We start from the raw sequence: 16,733 nt of genomic DNA, 5'->3' as shown, positions 1-16,733 counted from the left end.
CAGTATTTAATGTGAAATATTAAATAACTTCAATCTCCTATGGAGACAATGGAGCAGTGACAGACTGAAGCCACTTCAGAAAGAGCAGAACACTCTCCATTAAACACTTGAGCGTACATATTATTGAAATAGACTGCTCTGGTTAAGGCTGGGCACTCTCACAATGTGAAAGATTGATCCTAGGTAGATTATTTAGCCTCTACCTCTCCATCCTAAAATTGGATGCATAGAACATGTATATATAATTTTTGACACTTATAAGAGCTTTATGTTTAGTCTAAGCTAATCACTTTCCAGAACACTGTTTCTCATGTTAGTTGATTACCCCATTGATTGGCAGGGGGAACCTCAGAAAAGTATAACTGAAATGCCTGCTCATGTGTTGTCTTATGTAGCTCAACACAATCTTCCCAGGGCCCTTCAAACACAGATGCTTTTATTATTGCAATTCAGGGGGCGGAGGGGTAGGCAGGCAGAAATATGGGGACCCATTTTTAAACTAGAACTTTTATATTCTTTGAGACTCAAACAGGCCTGTAAGTTTTATCCATAATTTATATTTTTAAAGTCTTTAACACTGGGAAATGCAGATAATTGTGTATAAAACTAGATAACATAATGCTCCTAATGAGAAACTTGTGTTCATATCAATTTGCAATCCTCTAAAGATCACTGCCAGATCTTTTCTGTGTCATTAAGCTTTCATGGCTATTAGATGTGAGTTAAAGCCATCATAGTTCTATGCTGTCAAACAGCTTTTTTTTCATTGGTTGTGCCGTGTGTGTGTGTGTGTGTGTGTGTGTGTGTGTGTGTGTGGGTTGGTGGAACCAACAAATAAGACTCACCACATAAAACCTTAATGACTATGGTGGAAAGTGTGAAAATATCTGGAACCCTGAGTTTTGGCTTTGAATTGTCTTTGAATGCAATTTGATCACTTTAAAAAACAAACAACAAAATACCCAAACAGAAAACCTCTGATGATCTCGTCCACAAACTGAAGGCAAGAGGAAGACAAAAGGGACCAACCTTCCATATACAAAATTCTGACAAATCTCCCTTTCATTTATATAATTAGAATGTGACCACTTCTTACCTCTCTACCTGTGTGAAGCTCCTGTTACCTCCAATAATGAACCCAATAAAGCTACCAGATCAATCCTGGTGAAGTGTAAATCAGACCTTGTCATTCCCTCCTCAAAACTGCAATGGTGTCCCAAATCAATCACAAGAAATGCCAGAGTCCTTTCAATCTTATCTAACTTCACTGTCTTCTCTTCCCCTCAGTCTCTGTTCCTGCAACATCAGCCTCCTGTTTCACAAACATTTCAGCTTGCTCCCACCTCAGGGATTTCTCATCTTGTTTGTCCTTCTACCAAGAATACTTTTCTCTCAGATACCCACAATGGAATGGCACTTATTCAATTCAGAATAAGGTTCTCTCTCCTTTACTTACTATTGAACTTCTTTATTGTCATTTTGAAAAGTGTTCTCTTCTTTGTATATATGTGCATATACACATATACGTTCTCAAAATTTTTTAAGTAACTTGAGTTCATAGTATAAAAATTAGAGTAGATTTATTATATTAGCTATATTAAATGTCATTGCACTATTTATAATCAGTAATTCTCTCTATAATCAGTAAATTGGTTAGAGGATATTTGGTATAAATATGTCTTTTTCCATATTAAATATGATGCTAATTATGTTCAAACATACGAAAATACTTTGTGGTAAGAAATAGTCATTATCTCTACATTGTGGGATTTGGAGTGACTTGTATTTTTTCTCTACAAGTTTCTGAGTTTTAAAGATGTATACATATATTTTGTTCACATTAACAATTTACCAGTATTTCTACTTTAATCAATAAAATGGTCACTTTTTTAAAAAGTCAGATATGGAGGGTTCTCTCTTTTCCATGTCCAGCACGGCTAGAGAGTGTTTTGATTCTTTGAGTAGGGCTGCTAGGGATTGAGAAAATGAGAGAAAGAGACAGACACAGAGATGGAAGAAAAAGCTGGGACTGGGTGGGACCTCTGCCCTCTTCTGATGGAGAGACAGTGACCCAGAGCCTATACAACGTGTTTATTTTATACCCCAAATACCAGGAAGTTTTACTAAAGGACAAGGAAAGGGGAATATGTGCATTCTTGTAGCTTCTTTGTAAATCGTCACTTCTCGGTGGGCCCTAGTCATATTCATTATTGGTGCTTGGCTGGATTTACATAATAAAACCCACTCCCTGGCACCTGGGCAGAAATGAAGGTCAAGCTGACAACACTTCTGCCTTTTGGCAGGATGTGTTTCCAGCATGTGGCTTTGCCTACTGCCCTGGATTCAGCTGACAATTTAAAGAAATGCCCATGTGCCTTCTCAGGCATTCTCTACAGTCAAAGAATACTAAAAGTTTATATAAAAATAAATAGCAATCCTTTGCTCTTTTTGCCCCACCTTTAAAGTTGCTCCCTTGGAGTTTTGACTACTCGTTAACCTTGTCTCTGGTTATTTATCTCCACTGTACAAAATATGTGCATGTACTGATATTTCTTGGTGTGTCTGTTTATTGATTTCCTCTATGGAAAGTCAGGATTTTACTTTCTTTCATACCTCTCCAAACCTCTCAACCTTTAAAAATTTGATTTCAATAAAATTTTTTAGTTAAATTCACTGTGACTCTTTCTAACATACCACATGACAATATCAATATTATTCACTGATATGCAAAGTTGTATAAAATGTATATTTTATCAACTATATCTTTTTCTCTAAAATTAATATTTGCCTTTGTTTTCATGTAAGCATTTTCATGCAAGATTAATCTGTAAACAATAGTATTTTCCAAAGGTCTATTCTACTAGAGAGTTTATCATTTATATTTTTTCCTCAAGACTGTTCCATCCCGTTGTGCCAGCCTGGGCCACTTGCTTTCTAAGGAGCTCTGACTCTGGGGACTTCTGTGCTTTGGAGACTCTTCCTCTCTCATGTTAAATCTTGTTTCTTCTTCCTTAGTTATTTCCTGGAACACATCTTCTGGTAGTTCTGTAAAAAATAAAAATGGGCTACATATTTCTTGAACATTTTCATGAATTTATTGCACCCTCCCTATTAATTTATAAATAAGATGAATTAAGACTTCTAAATGGAAAGTCACGTCCTTTCAGAATTGTGATGGCATTAGTCAATGGTGTTTTGGCTGCTGCTATAAAATAATTTATGTGATTTATTTTCCTTTGTATGGAGCCCTTTTTACTTTCTAATGATTTTAGAAGCTTTATCCTTGAAATGTGGAAAATTCAAGGCAGTATTCTTTATTTTATTGTGTAGGAACCTCTGTCAGCCCTTTATATATGGAGATACATATCTATCATTTGTAGAAAATATCATTATATTATCCTATGTAATAAAAGCCTAATATGCTAAGTGCCTGGTCGACCTGTTGACCATTCAACCAATCAAAGCATGATATGCTAATGATATGCTAATGATATGCTAAGGCCGCTCAACCGCTCGCTATGACATGCACTGACCACCAAGGGGCAGATGCTACAACTGGTAGGTTAGCTTGCTACTGGGGTCCGGCTGATCAGGACTGAGCGAGATGGGCTGGACACACCCTGGAGCCCTCCCGCGGTCCCGCCCCAGCTGGCCAACCTCCTGCATCCCTCCCTGGACCCAATGGTGCACCAGTGGGGTCCCTCAGCCTGGCCTGCACCCTCTTGCAATCCGAGACCACTCAGGGGATGTCGGAGAGCTGGTTTTAGCCTGATCCCACAGGCCAGGCCAAGGGAGCCCACTGGTGCACAAATTTGTCTAGTCTTTGATAATTTTCTTCCACCTATTTTTATTAATCTCATTTTATTTAACTCCTATCATTGATATAATAGAAATCTTGAATAGTCATTTACATTTTTTAAAGGTCTATTCTTTTTTACTTTTAATATCCATCTTTTTTTTTTTTTTCTAATTTCTGGAACTTTTCCTTGACTTTATCTTCCATTACCTCCTTTTAAAAAAAGTTCAGTGTTATATTTTACATTTCTAACATGTACCTCATACTATCTAATTGTTCTTTACTTTAGTATTATTATTTCCATTATGTAATATTTCCCTTTACCCTTTCCCTTGCTGTGGCCCAAGATGGTTCTGCATGGGCTGGCATCAGCTTTTTGTTCGGCCCATTTGTTTTCCTGCTTTAAATCTTAACTTAAAAAACACCTCCTCAGTGTCCTTTACAGTAATTTAAATTTGAATTTTGCAATTACTCATTCTTTTCTTTTTAATTGTTTATTATCTCTTTACCTCTGCTATAATGTTTTGATGGTAGGCTATCTTTTGTTTATAACTGTATACACTAATGCTTGGTATATAATCAAGTATTGGTTAATGTTGATGAAAAAGAAATTATAATGATGCAGAGTAGGAAACAATGTATTAAGGAAAGTCATAACCATATAAAGTGAAAGTTATATTATATAATTTGAATGTACTAAGTTAGTGGATGTAGGAAAACTGATGCTGTTAACTATCAGAACATTTAAAAAGGAAGAAAGCCAGAGTGCTTGGATTCTTAACAATTCAAGAATAATGTGAAACAAGAACATAACCAATGTTTAGTCAAGTGGGCAGAGGGCCCAGTTGAGATGACACTAGAGTGAATTGTGCAGGTCCATTTCAGAGTTGGCCTGCCTATAAGATCCCCATACTCATAATGATATTAGGATGACAATGCTTCCTTCAAATGAAGTACATGTAAATTATAATAAAGTGTGTAGTCCCAAAAGATCATGCTAGCTTCACCTTGGCATAATCATTTGGGAATAAATTATGTGGGTGTTTTGCAGTAATAAGGAAATTACTTTGGCTATATAAAAAATATTTTGCACTGAGCTTGTAACCTATGGAACTTCCTGGTTCCTCAGACTCACTGTGACTCCTATAGGCACTCTTATAATCAGTGTAAAGCAACATTAGTTCACCTCTTCTTGTTTTCTTCCTCCCTTCCTTCCTCCCTTCCTTCCTCCCTTCCTTCCTCCCTTCCTCCTTTTCTTTTTCCCTTCCTCCTTCCCCCTTCCTCCCTCTCTCTCTTTCTTTCATGAAAGGAAACCCGTTGGCTGGAGGACAGTATAGCTCATTTGACTCAATCTTCTGGTGTTTTTGAATAATAGCTTGGAGTAAAAGCAATTGCAGTGGCTTGTTGTTTTCTTAGTTTCCTGCTGTCATCATGGACAGTAAACCCTACATAGAATTTAAAACAGGTAGAAGAGAACAACTCTCAGAAAAATATGTTCAATTAATTCAGAAAGCTATCATATTATACATTTCTCCAGAAAGAAGCTATGTGACTTTGTGAAGGTCATTTCAGCTCTGAGTACATTAACTCCTTGAGAAATGCAATATCTGCAATGTGATCTATAGTGCTTTTGCAGAAAAAGTGGCATGAGGACAATAAAGTAGAATGGACCATTACCTAGATAGCATATTAAAAGGAGCTCTGAAATTGAACTGAGTGTGTGGCATTATTGTAGTTTGGTTACCACCAGGACCTAAAACACAGTCAGAGGCTCAAGAATCATTTTCGATGTAATGAAATTTCAATGTTAAATCTACAGGAATGCTGATGCCATTTTGACATGGGGGCAACCTAAGTTCAGAGATCTTCAAGTCTGGGAAATTTTTATCATTAGGAGACTTCAGAGCGCTATGCAAGATTGAGAAATTACACAAAGAAGAGAGATAAAGTTGTAAAGACAAACTTCTGACAGGCATGAAAAACTATAAGGAAGTCATAAGTAGAAAATCAATCAAGGGATAGGTCTCACTCATTAATCAGAATTAAAGCAGCAAATAAATGATTATTTAGACACTTGAAAAAGAAGAATTATCACCTCTAGGGCCCTACTGAGGTTAAAATTGTTTTAAATGGAACTGTTTATTTAGGAGGTGATATAAGTTCCATCTTTTCAGAGGGCCACTGGCGTACAGATCCGGTAAAAGCATTACTTTATTCTTATTCATTTTATTAACCATTTATCTCTTGGAGGAAGTGCTTCAATATTTAATGCTTCTTTATATTTATTATGCAGCAGATCAAAGCCTGCTAGGCTTCCAAAGAAACTACAGAATCTTGCACTATAATGACCTGGAAGTTTATATTCACATCCATTAATTCTTCCTGCTCTTCTACAAACTTTGTTTTATTATTCTTCATCAGAATAAAGATACAGCTGTAAAGCATAAGTAATGAGTTTTCTCTCTTTTTCTTAACTAATCTCAACTCATTCTTAAGAAAAATGACTTAAACTTGCTTCTTCTAGCCCTTTTTAAAATATGTATTTTATTTTTAAAAATTTTCAACCACAGTTTAGTCACTACCAATCCACACTGGTTTCAGACGTACAGCAATGTAGACAGAAAACCATCCACTCTACATAGTGGTCCCCCTGTTGCTCCAAGCACCCACCTGTCCCAATACCCTGTTATCTCGACATTATTGGCTCTATTCTCCATGCTGCAATCTGCATCGCTGGGGATTCTGTAACTACCAATTTGTGCTGCTTAATTCCTTCACCATTGCACGCAGCCCCGCAATCCTCCCCCCCCTTTCCCCTCCCCTCTGTTGGCTGTCAGTCTGCTTTCTGAATCTAAGAGTCTATTTCAATTTTGTTTGCTTATTTTTCATTAGATTCCACATGTAGGTAAAATTATATGGTCTTTGTCTTACTCTGAGTGGCTTATTCACTTAGCATAATACCTTCTAGGTCCATCCATGCTGTTGAAAAAGATAAGATTTTCTTTTGTTTGTTTGTTTTTTTGTTTCTGCTGAGTAGTATTGTGTAAATGTACCAAAGCTATTTTACCCACTCATCGCCTGATGGTCATTTAGGTTGCTTCCATAGCTTGGCTATTGTAAATAACACTGTAATGAACATAGGGGTTCATATATTCTCTCTAGCTAGTGTTTCTGGTTTCTTTGGATATATACCCAGAAGCGGACATGGAGAAAAGGGAACCCTAGGGCACACCTGTTGGTGGGAATGCAGATTCATGCATCCACTATGAAAAACAGTGGAGGGGATTTCTCAAAGATTTAAATATGGAATTACCTATGACCCAGCAATTCCACTTCTGGGACCATATCCAAAGATACCCAAAGCACTAATTTGAAAGCGTATAGCCTCTTTTTAAAGCCTCATCTAAATTCTAAAACTCTTAAAAACTTCCTAAGCCTACTTCAAATTGGGGAGCAATATAAGATGTACTATTCATTGGAAAACCTGGTGAATATTAACTATTTATTTTGTTAATCCTCACCTGAGGATATTTTTTCCCATTGATTTTTAGAGAGAGTAGAAGGGAGGGAGAGTATATTTAGAGAGAGGGAGAGACATTAATGTGAAAGAAACACATCAATTGGTTGCCTCCCATATGCACCCCAACCTGTGAGGATCAAACCTGCAACCCAGGTATGTGCCCTTGACTGGGAATCAAACCTGTGACCCTTCTGTGCATGGCTGGCCCTCTAACCACTGAGCGTACCAGCCAGGGCAGATTTAACTATTTAGACATGATGGTCTTCTCATTTCTAAGTAGAGAATGTTTCAATTTATTTTTTAACATGATCTCCTCATTGACCTAATACCTCTCTCCTCAAAATTAAAATAAAAAATGAAACAAAACAAAAACCTGAGAAAGTAAATTATCAGCCTAAGAATTTAATGAACTTTGAAATTACCTTTATTTATCCATTCCAAGTCTAAAATGTGAAAGTTTAAAAACCCAAATAACAATATATCTTTAAACTTCATCTTTTTGAAATATCCAGTATTCTGTTTAATAAACTCCACATTTACAATTTCAAGTAAAGACTGTGTTTTCATTCAATTATAATATTTAATTTAAAAAACTAGAGGTATGATACTGTCTCATTAAGAAATGCCAGAATCACAGATTTGAAAACATTTGGAAGAAGTTGTATAAGATCATGGTCCACTCTGCAACAGTTCAGCAGCATCACAGAGCGGTCTGCAGCTGGGCCTTTCCGTTGATGCTGGTGTGTCCTTGCTTGCTCCTTTCCCCAGCCAATCACTTCCAGCAAAAGCCACTGCATTTCTGTGGTCTTCAGATCTTATCTCAATCACTTGCCATTCTACTAAACCTCAAAATTTCTTGCCCATGCTTTTAAAACTTTGAGCTCCTAACTTAAAATTCTGCTATATTTGTTCATTCTTTATTGTTTCATGTTAACCAATTGTGTGGCATTATTGAGAAATCTCAGATTGTAATGAGGGATCAGGATTAAAATTGTGGACTTAAAATTTACCAGCTTTTTGAACTCGGAAAAATTTCATAACCTTCCTAAACTTCAGTTTCTTCATCGTAAAATGGAAAAACCCAATGCCTATCTCATAATATTGTTGTGAGAATATTTTAAAGGACCAAGTATAATAGTGGAAATGTTAAGGCTTTCCTTTCCTCAACAAAACTGGGTTTTACTTTTTCAGCAGCTATTTCAACATAACATGTAATAGAATAAGGCTGTGCATTATGCATGTTTTTGTTATTGTCAATATTTTAATAATCTAAAACTTTCAAATTCTGTCAAATGGGTTTACTTATAAAGGAGGACTCCTAATTTCAAATGGTCTGCTCAGTTTTGGTCCTCTTTTTAAAAATTTCCTTCAAATGTCTTGAGTAGACATCATTTACCTAGCAATCAAGTAGTGACAGAAAGTAGTTACAAGGAAAATGAGTACTGAGAGATTATTGCAAGATACAAATAAATGAAAACATATGTATATATGGACATATACTGTAGAGAACAAAGCCCCAATTAAAGGGCATCATGGCAAGTACTTAGCACATCATCATCTAATTAGAAAACACTTCTTATGCCTCCTTACTTTGGTAAATGTAAGTGCATTTCACTTCGGATTATCAAGAGGCTGTTAATATACAGAACAGACTCTATGGGGTAGAGAGATATATTTGTGCATAGCAGATTGAAGGAAATAATGATAACCGAAACAGCTCCTGCCTTCTATCTACTGCCTCAGAGACATCTTAATAGAGGTGAAAAAAATACTTTTCTTTTTGAAAGCCATTTTAGGAAATGGTTATAGACCTCCAGGGCAGAGCAAGGAGGCAGGTCAGGAAATATTTATGCAGAGGAAGGATATCTATAAAACTGCAGAACATTGATCACAAGGGATTGTAGAATTACCCTGACACCGACTCCAATTGGAGCAGGACAATGGTCACTAACAGTGTGTATTTTTGAGTGCAGAGGCCAGTGGCTGATAAAGCAACTGTTGGAACAAAAACGTCTGTCTTAAGTATTTGATCATATAACCAGGCAAACTTTAAACAGTATTAAGAGTTTTAAGGAGCCTTAAAAGTCATAACCTGATTCTTTCCTTTCACTCGTTGGTAGTACATTGGTGCACAGAAGTTCATTCACTCTTGGAGACTAGGAGGACACTGAAGTGGTATTGTGCTGAATGCCCCGCAGTGGAATGAAAAACTAGAATGTGCTTCCCTGGGTGTAAAATGCTACCAACAAAGATGGCAGCACTAGAAAGAAAAAAATTCCATTGAATACCTGCATGTGTTTTCTTAGACTAGCTTTACAGCATCAAGGTCTAACAGACAAAACTATGAAATTTGACTTCAATAACTTTGTCCCACCCTCTGCTCAACACTTGGTTTTCTCGGGACAATAGCTCTACATCCATTCCTCCTTTGCCTTTCAAGCAAAATTTGAGCTACATCGAATGGGAGCTGATGAGAAAAAAAAAAACAATTCACATTAAGGATTTATGACACAATTGTTTAATTTCCCGCTTTTTCTGTGAAAGGGGAATGTCAGACATCAGGGATAGACTCTTGGAAAAATATTTTTTAAGGTAGCCCTGAATCACCCTGCACAAGTAGCCACCTGTAATCTTGTCAAATAGTTGCAAACATGAGTCACTTGTCACAGTAACATTCTATGGAAACGGGTAGGGAGGTACTTTACAGGAGGAGAATTCAAATTTGAATTTGATTATGTCCTTGCATGAAATGAGTTATCCCAGAGTCGAACGGTAATACATTTACTAAACCTATATAATCTAACAGAAGTCATTTAAATATTGCAACCAATACCACAGTTTTTAATTTTATCATTTATTTGGAAAGGAATAAAATAGGAACAACTCTTGATAAAGCTAATGTGGTTTGATTAATCAAGAGAAGTGCCTTCAACTCCAGTAAGTATTACAGTAACTCTAAAGCATAGGTTCTTGAACACTCTTCCTTGGCCTTTGTGTCTTTCATACCAGAACCTGCTTATCTGTTTCTGTGTCGTTCAGAACCATTACTAGACCATCACAACTGTATATCTCAGATTCTTTAGGTAGGAACCAACTTCTTGGAGGTATGCATTACTCCCAAAAGCCACAATGTGAGCAAATGTAAAAGTATTGTATTTAAAACACACAGAAACAATCACACACACACACACACACACACACACACACACACACTCACACACACACACAAAGGTCACTGTTCAAAAATAGCCTGTTCTAGTTAATTATTGTTGCATGACAAAAAAACTAAAAACCTCATGACTTAAATCTATAATAATTTGTTTAGCTTAGAGTCTGCAATGTAGGCAGGGCTTAGTGTAGGAATTCTCCTCTCAGTTCCATATGGCTGGGCAGTCAATCCACTTTCAGTAGAGCTCACTCATATGGCTGGCAGAGTGGTGCGGTCTGTTTGCTGGAAGCTCAGCTGGGGCTAAGGGTCAAGGACTTCCGTTCTTCATTACCCGGTTCTCTCTGTGGGCTCCCTGGTTTACTCTCCGCATGATGTCTGTGTCTCAGAAGTGAGCACCTTAACCTACTCAGTGGATGTTGCCAGCTTACTGAGACCTAAGTTTAGAATCTAGCACAGTGCTACTGGTCAGCAGTCACAGAGCCCAGGTTCAAAAAGAAAAGAAAAAAAACAACAACAACATGTACTCTGCCTTTTGATTGGAAGGGGGTCGAGAATTTGGGGTCCATATTTTAAAACACTACATCTCTCTTTTAAAAACTCCCCTGGTAAAATCAACTACTTGAAGTCAAAGAGGATCCAATATACTGTACAGACGCTTTTCAGAAGCAAGCCTACTCTTTAAAATGTTATGCCTCCTTTACAAAATGTTCATATTATTGTTTACTGCTCATTATTGATGCTACTTTATTCCTAATACCATCAAATCACTGTTGTGATTTCTACCTGACTTACCAAAACAGAGGTTAATTCATTATGCTGTGATAAACCGCCCTTTCTGGAGAGCGACTTAGCCCTGGCAGACACTTTAGCAATATTTCATATTTTCTTGTAATAATCTGAAAGAGTTAATGCACCCCTTGAAGGGCTAACAAACAACTACCATCAGGAAGGGTCTTAGGTGCAGAAATAATTGGGTTCATTATGTAAAATGGTGCATGAACTCTCCCTAACTCTGGGAAGCAAATGGAAAATTTGTGCTTGCATTAAGTCTACCATACTGATTACTGCAGATGAATTTAAAATCTTGACCAAATGGCTTAACAGAGAAATAAAGGAAAAACAAACGCACAGATGCTCCAAGTTTGAACATACAACATAAGAATATCCATGTTTTTAGTCCCATTTATAGGTTTTCCAAAAATTTGAAAATAAACAAAACCTTCTGGCTTCGCATGTCTATGGGGAGTTTGGGACTTTAGGTACACATATTTGAAAATCTTTTGCATAAATCTGCATATGTTTACATGCAATGACAGACATACTGTCGCTTCCCAAATGTGGCTAGGATAATTTAATCTTCTGCAACATTTTGCATAGCATATGTAGGTGTAGTATGCTCAGTACCATTACCTGAAAATATGCAAAGTACACTTAGCTCATGCTTACATAGTTCTCATGTTAAAAGATGTAGTTAGAACTGAGATAACGTTTTGCAGCTTTATTCTGTGCATTTAAACAACTCAAACCAAATAAGCCGTAAAGTGAGCTTTTAAAAAATGTAAATTAAAAATACTTCTAGATGTGCTTATTGTACATTCTTTGAGCTCATTTGTATTTCTTTGGCTAGCTTTTTGGCTTTTCTTCGCAGTTGTTACATTTGTTTTATACGTTATTCAACATTGTGAGTTGGAGATTGTTGAAAGTGTTATAAAAAGAGATTATGAGAGCATTTACTCCAAAACAGTAAAACAGTAAACATTATAAAAACAATATTGGCGTAAGCACATATTATCATTGAAAATAAGATGCCAATGCCGTTTTTTAAAAAGCGAACTATTGTAAAACTTACAAAATTTATTGAATCACTTAGAACCTGTGCTTTTTATTTTTTGCTGTGAGAAGCATACCTTCTTTTTTTTTTATAACTCTTTGATTTCATATGCTGACTCTTTGTTACAAATTCCCTCTCTGAATAAATGTTTAATTTTTGTTTACCCAGTAATTATACCTATTGTAGAATATTATAAAAATACAAGTAAGCTAAAAGAACAAAAGCACCTATAGTCCTATCATCTATTAATAGTCCTCCCAACTTTTTCTTTCAATTCCATACTAATTGATACAAAGTATCACATAGGTATTTTTCCACTAAATAATGTACATTAAATGTATTCTTAGGTCATTTAAGTATTCTATAACATTTTGTTTATTGGCTGCATATCTTTTTTTGTTATGGTTGTTAATCCTCTCTCACCCAAGGATATTTTCCCATTGATTTTTTTAGGGAGAGTGGAAGGGAGAAGGAGAGACAGTGAGCAAAAAACATCGATGTGAGAGAGGCACATCGATTGGTTGCCTCCCACAGGTGCCCTGACCAGGGATTAAGCCTGCAACCCAGGTATGTGCCCTTCACAGGAACCAAACCCAGGACCCTTTAGTCCATGGGCAGACACTCTCACTACTAAGCCAAACCCGCTAGGGCAGTGGCGGCATATCTTTTAATTATCACTTTTTTAAAAAGCAGGTTTCTTGGAAGCTCTCTGGTTAGAAATGATCTCTAAATAAACATGTTTTTTTTTTTTTTTAGCAAAGGGAATAAACAAATTCATATCATTTTTTAAAGTTTGAAAGTGGCTCTTCATCTCTTCATCAGTCACTCCTTCCAGTCATCCCCTCTTCTTGCAGGATTTGAGGTTTGTATAATGAATAACTGTCCTTTCTTCATTCCTGTAATTAGTCTCCATTTACCTCATAACTATTTGGAATAGCACCTACGCTGAGAATGTAAGACCATCACTGGAGCCCTATTTTCCCATGTCTATAAGTATAGAGTTTCATTCTTAGGTGTTTATTTAAAAACCTAATAAGACTTATAATCATGCATGGTGAAGATTAAAATGTAATGACTCTTATTTTATATACTAGAGGCCCGATGCATGAAGATGCTTGCAAGAATGGGCCTTCCTTCCCCTGGCTGTCGGCACTGCCTTCACTTTGGCCGGAGCCGCCTTTCTGCGTTCGCTCCAGACCTGCGCTGCCTTTCCGTCTTCCCATGCTGCCCAGAGGCCCGGAGCGGCTGGGGTGGTGCAGAATGCCTGCATCGTCGCCATGTCAAGCATCCTGCTTCCGGCTGCTTGGCACCTGTGTATGCAAATTAACCTGCTATCTTTATTGGGTTAATTTACATACTCACTCCTGATTGGCTGGTGGGCGTCGCGAAGGTATGGTCACTTTGCATCTTTCTCTTTTATTAGTGTAGATTATATCCTAACATCTCAGATCATTAAAAAAACAATTATTTATACCTAGAAAACCTTATTACCTTATGCCTCTACTTAAAACACCTCACGAAGCCCTGCTTCTCCTGAAACTAAAGCTAAAATTCTAAGTGTGGCCAACAGCTCCTCCGTTATCTGCCCCTCCCTCACTTTCCAGCTTCTCTTTCCATCATTGTCTAGCCCACCTCTTCTCCATCCATGTGGGATCAGCTGAAGTAAACAGGCTCCTCTTTCTTTTCTTTGCACTGGGCTACTGTCTTACCTTCCTTCAAGACTTAGCTCAAGCTGTTCTCCTGAAGAAGCCATCCTTGACCTCCCTAATCTGAGTCAGGCTCCCTTTCTCTGGGAGCTGCACTGCTGTTTTTGTGCTCCCAGTTGTTCCTTCAGCTGTGAGCTCCTTGAGGACAGGAATGAAGGAAAGAACGTAGTCTGCTTGTACCTTTGAAAACAACATCTTCGGAAGTGGGCTTCCAGATGGGCCTCTTTGGGCTCTCTTTGAAACCTTCCAAGAATAAACTGTGTGTGTGCAAATATAGTCTCCCTCCCTGCATATTGAAGAAGGCATGTAGGCCAGAGCTGTGGCTTTGCTGTTGCTGTCCATAATCTGTTCATGGGTAGCAAATATGTTCTGTGTTATAGAGAGCGTCTTCATTTTGTTTTGTTTTTTGTCTCCACCTCAAGTCTGTGGCTGAAATAATCCATAGGTGATACTTGTTAGTGTCCCTTATTCATTCATGTAGTCCTTATCTATACCACAACTATCAGGTACCAGGAACAATGATAAGCCATGGCACCACAAAGAAGTAATAACTGAACCATAATTTGTCTTTAGATTCAGAGATTTGCATTTGGCCTACCACATGTTTTTTCCTTTGTTAGATATTTTTTACTTCCATTTTATTAAACAATGAGATCCAGGGAGCTATGGACTAGAACGAAAAACATGATTCCTGCCCTTGAGGTGCCTTCATAATAAAAGGCAGTGGAAGTGCAAAAGGATAATGTGTATAAGGGCCACAAATGTGTAAATATTTTAAAGATTCTAGTAACTTAAGTAATAATATCAACTAATATTTAACACCTATCTCATGGAGTTACGAGGATTAAATAAGCTAATATATGTAGCACATTTGGACAGTGCTTAGAAGTACCAAGTGTTTCATGAGTGCTTGCTATTATTACTATTTACTAATTATAGTCTAGATGCTATTGTAAGCATTTGATATATATGAGCCTTATATACTTCTCATTCAAATTCTTACATTACCCTATGAAATTAATGTATTACTAGAGGCCTGATGCATGAAGATTCATGCAAGAATGGGCCTTCCTTCCCCTGGCTGCCAGCACTGCCTTCGCTCTGGCTGGAGCCGCCTTTCCACCTTCCCAAGCTGCCCAGAGGTCTGGAGCGGCTGGAGTGGTCCAGAACGCCAGCATCGTCACCATGGCAAGCGTCCTGCCCCTGGCTGCTAGGTGCCTGTGTATGCAAATTAACCTGCCATCTTTGTTGGATTAATTTGCATACTCACTCCTGATTGGCTGGTGGGCATTGCAAAGGTACGGTCAATTAGCATGTTACTCTTTTATTAGGTATATTATCATCCTCATTTTATAAATAAAAAAATTGAGGCTTAGACATAGGTTATCTAGAATGCAGATCCCCTCTTTCTCAATTTACTTCTCTTTCCACTGCCGAAAGCTGCTCACATTTATCTAGCAGTTAGAATCCCTTTGATTCTGCTACTCTAAAGTTACCCGTAAAATGATTTTACTTTATATTTATTGGAAATACTAAGTGCCTCTTGGTTGTAGATAAATAGAGGGCAATGATGTCAGTGAGAATGAAGAAAAATGATAGAACATTTTCTTTTTAAATTTTTACTTACATTTTTTTAACATCTTATGGCTCTAGTAAAGGTCACATAGAGTTCAGTGTTCAAGGGAATGATTATTTTAAAATACTTTACTCAAGTCTCCTCTAATTCAACATACAATTAACTTTAGATTTTGTATTGATAATTTTCCTCAGCAAAGATAAATTAACTCTTTAATTCAAAGCTGTTGAAGTTGTGTATTGACTGTAATTAATAATAAGACCTCTTTAATTTCTTCTAACAACATCAAAAGTGTTCTAAAATTTCAAATCTATACTTCTGTAGGTGGGGAGTTCAGTTATTTTAAACATAAATTATAAATATATAACTAGCTATTGAAGAAAAAATTTAAATAACTTTATTACTATCAGTGCTTTCCTAGATACATTCTACTATTGGAAAAACTCTCTTAGAGGTTAGTTTAAGTGCAATTGTAAGTGTTAACCTTCATAATACTATGAGGACATCTGAAGGGACTAATTATTCACATCTTTGTTCCCTCCAAATTCTAAACCAATTGAAAAACTAACATAAGAGTCAAACAGAGACTGAGCTACTATTGTGGTGGGCAGTTAGACAGACATGAGCAGAACAAGGACAATGGGACAGGTACAGAGGTCACCAGGATGGAAAGCCCCAGGTACCTAGCAAATGACAATTGTAGGTTGGGACCTTGCCCCCAGGGTGGCCTTTCATCCCTAGAATATCTCTGGACATGGGCTTTGGACCCCATGACCTTTCCTCCCTAGAGACAACATCTAGGTCTCAGTTATATTTAAGCCCAGGCCCAGAAAAGCAACAAGACCAGAAAGGGTCCCTATGACTGACCTCAGAACCAGATGCCTTGGATAATGACCCCTAGCCCTAATGCTGACCAATCAATCAGTGGAGACCTGGACACTGAAAGGACACACCTGGAAAGCTGCTGAACATTATATTTAGATCTTCCCCTAGGACCTCCTCTAAAATTTCCACCCTTCAAACAGAGGACCCAGTGATCTCCCTCTTGGGAGCAGGCCACAGCCTTTCCCTTTCCCTCCCCTCTTTCTCTCCCCAGGCATGTTACCATTACCTTCCTCACTCCAAGCTTCAAAGG

Source organism: Cnephaeus nilssonii (assembly GCF_951640355.1).
Source record: "Cnephaeus nilssonii genome assembly, chromosome: 4".
NCBI lineage: Eukaryota > Metazoa > Chordata > Mammalia > Chiroptera > Vespertilionidae > Cnephaeus > Cnephaeus nilssonii.
This window is presented reverse-complemented; position numbering follows the sequence as displayed.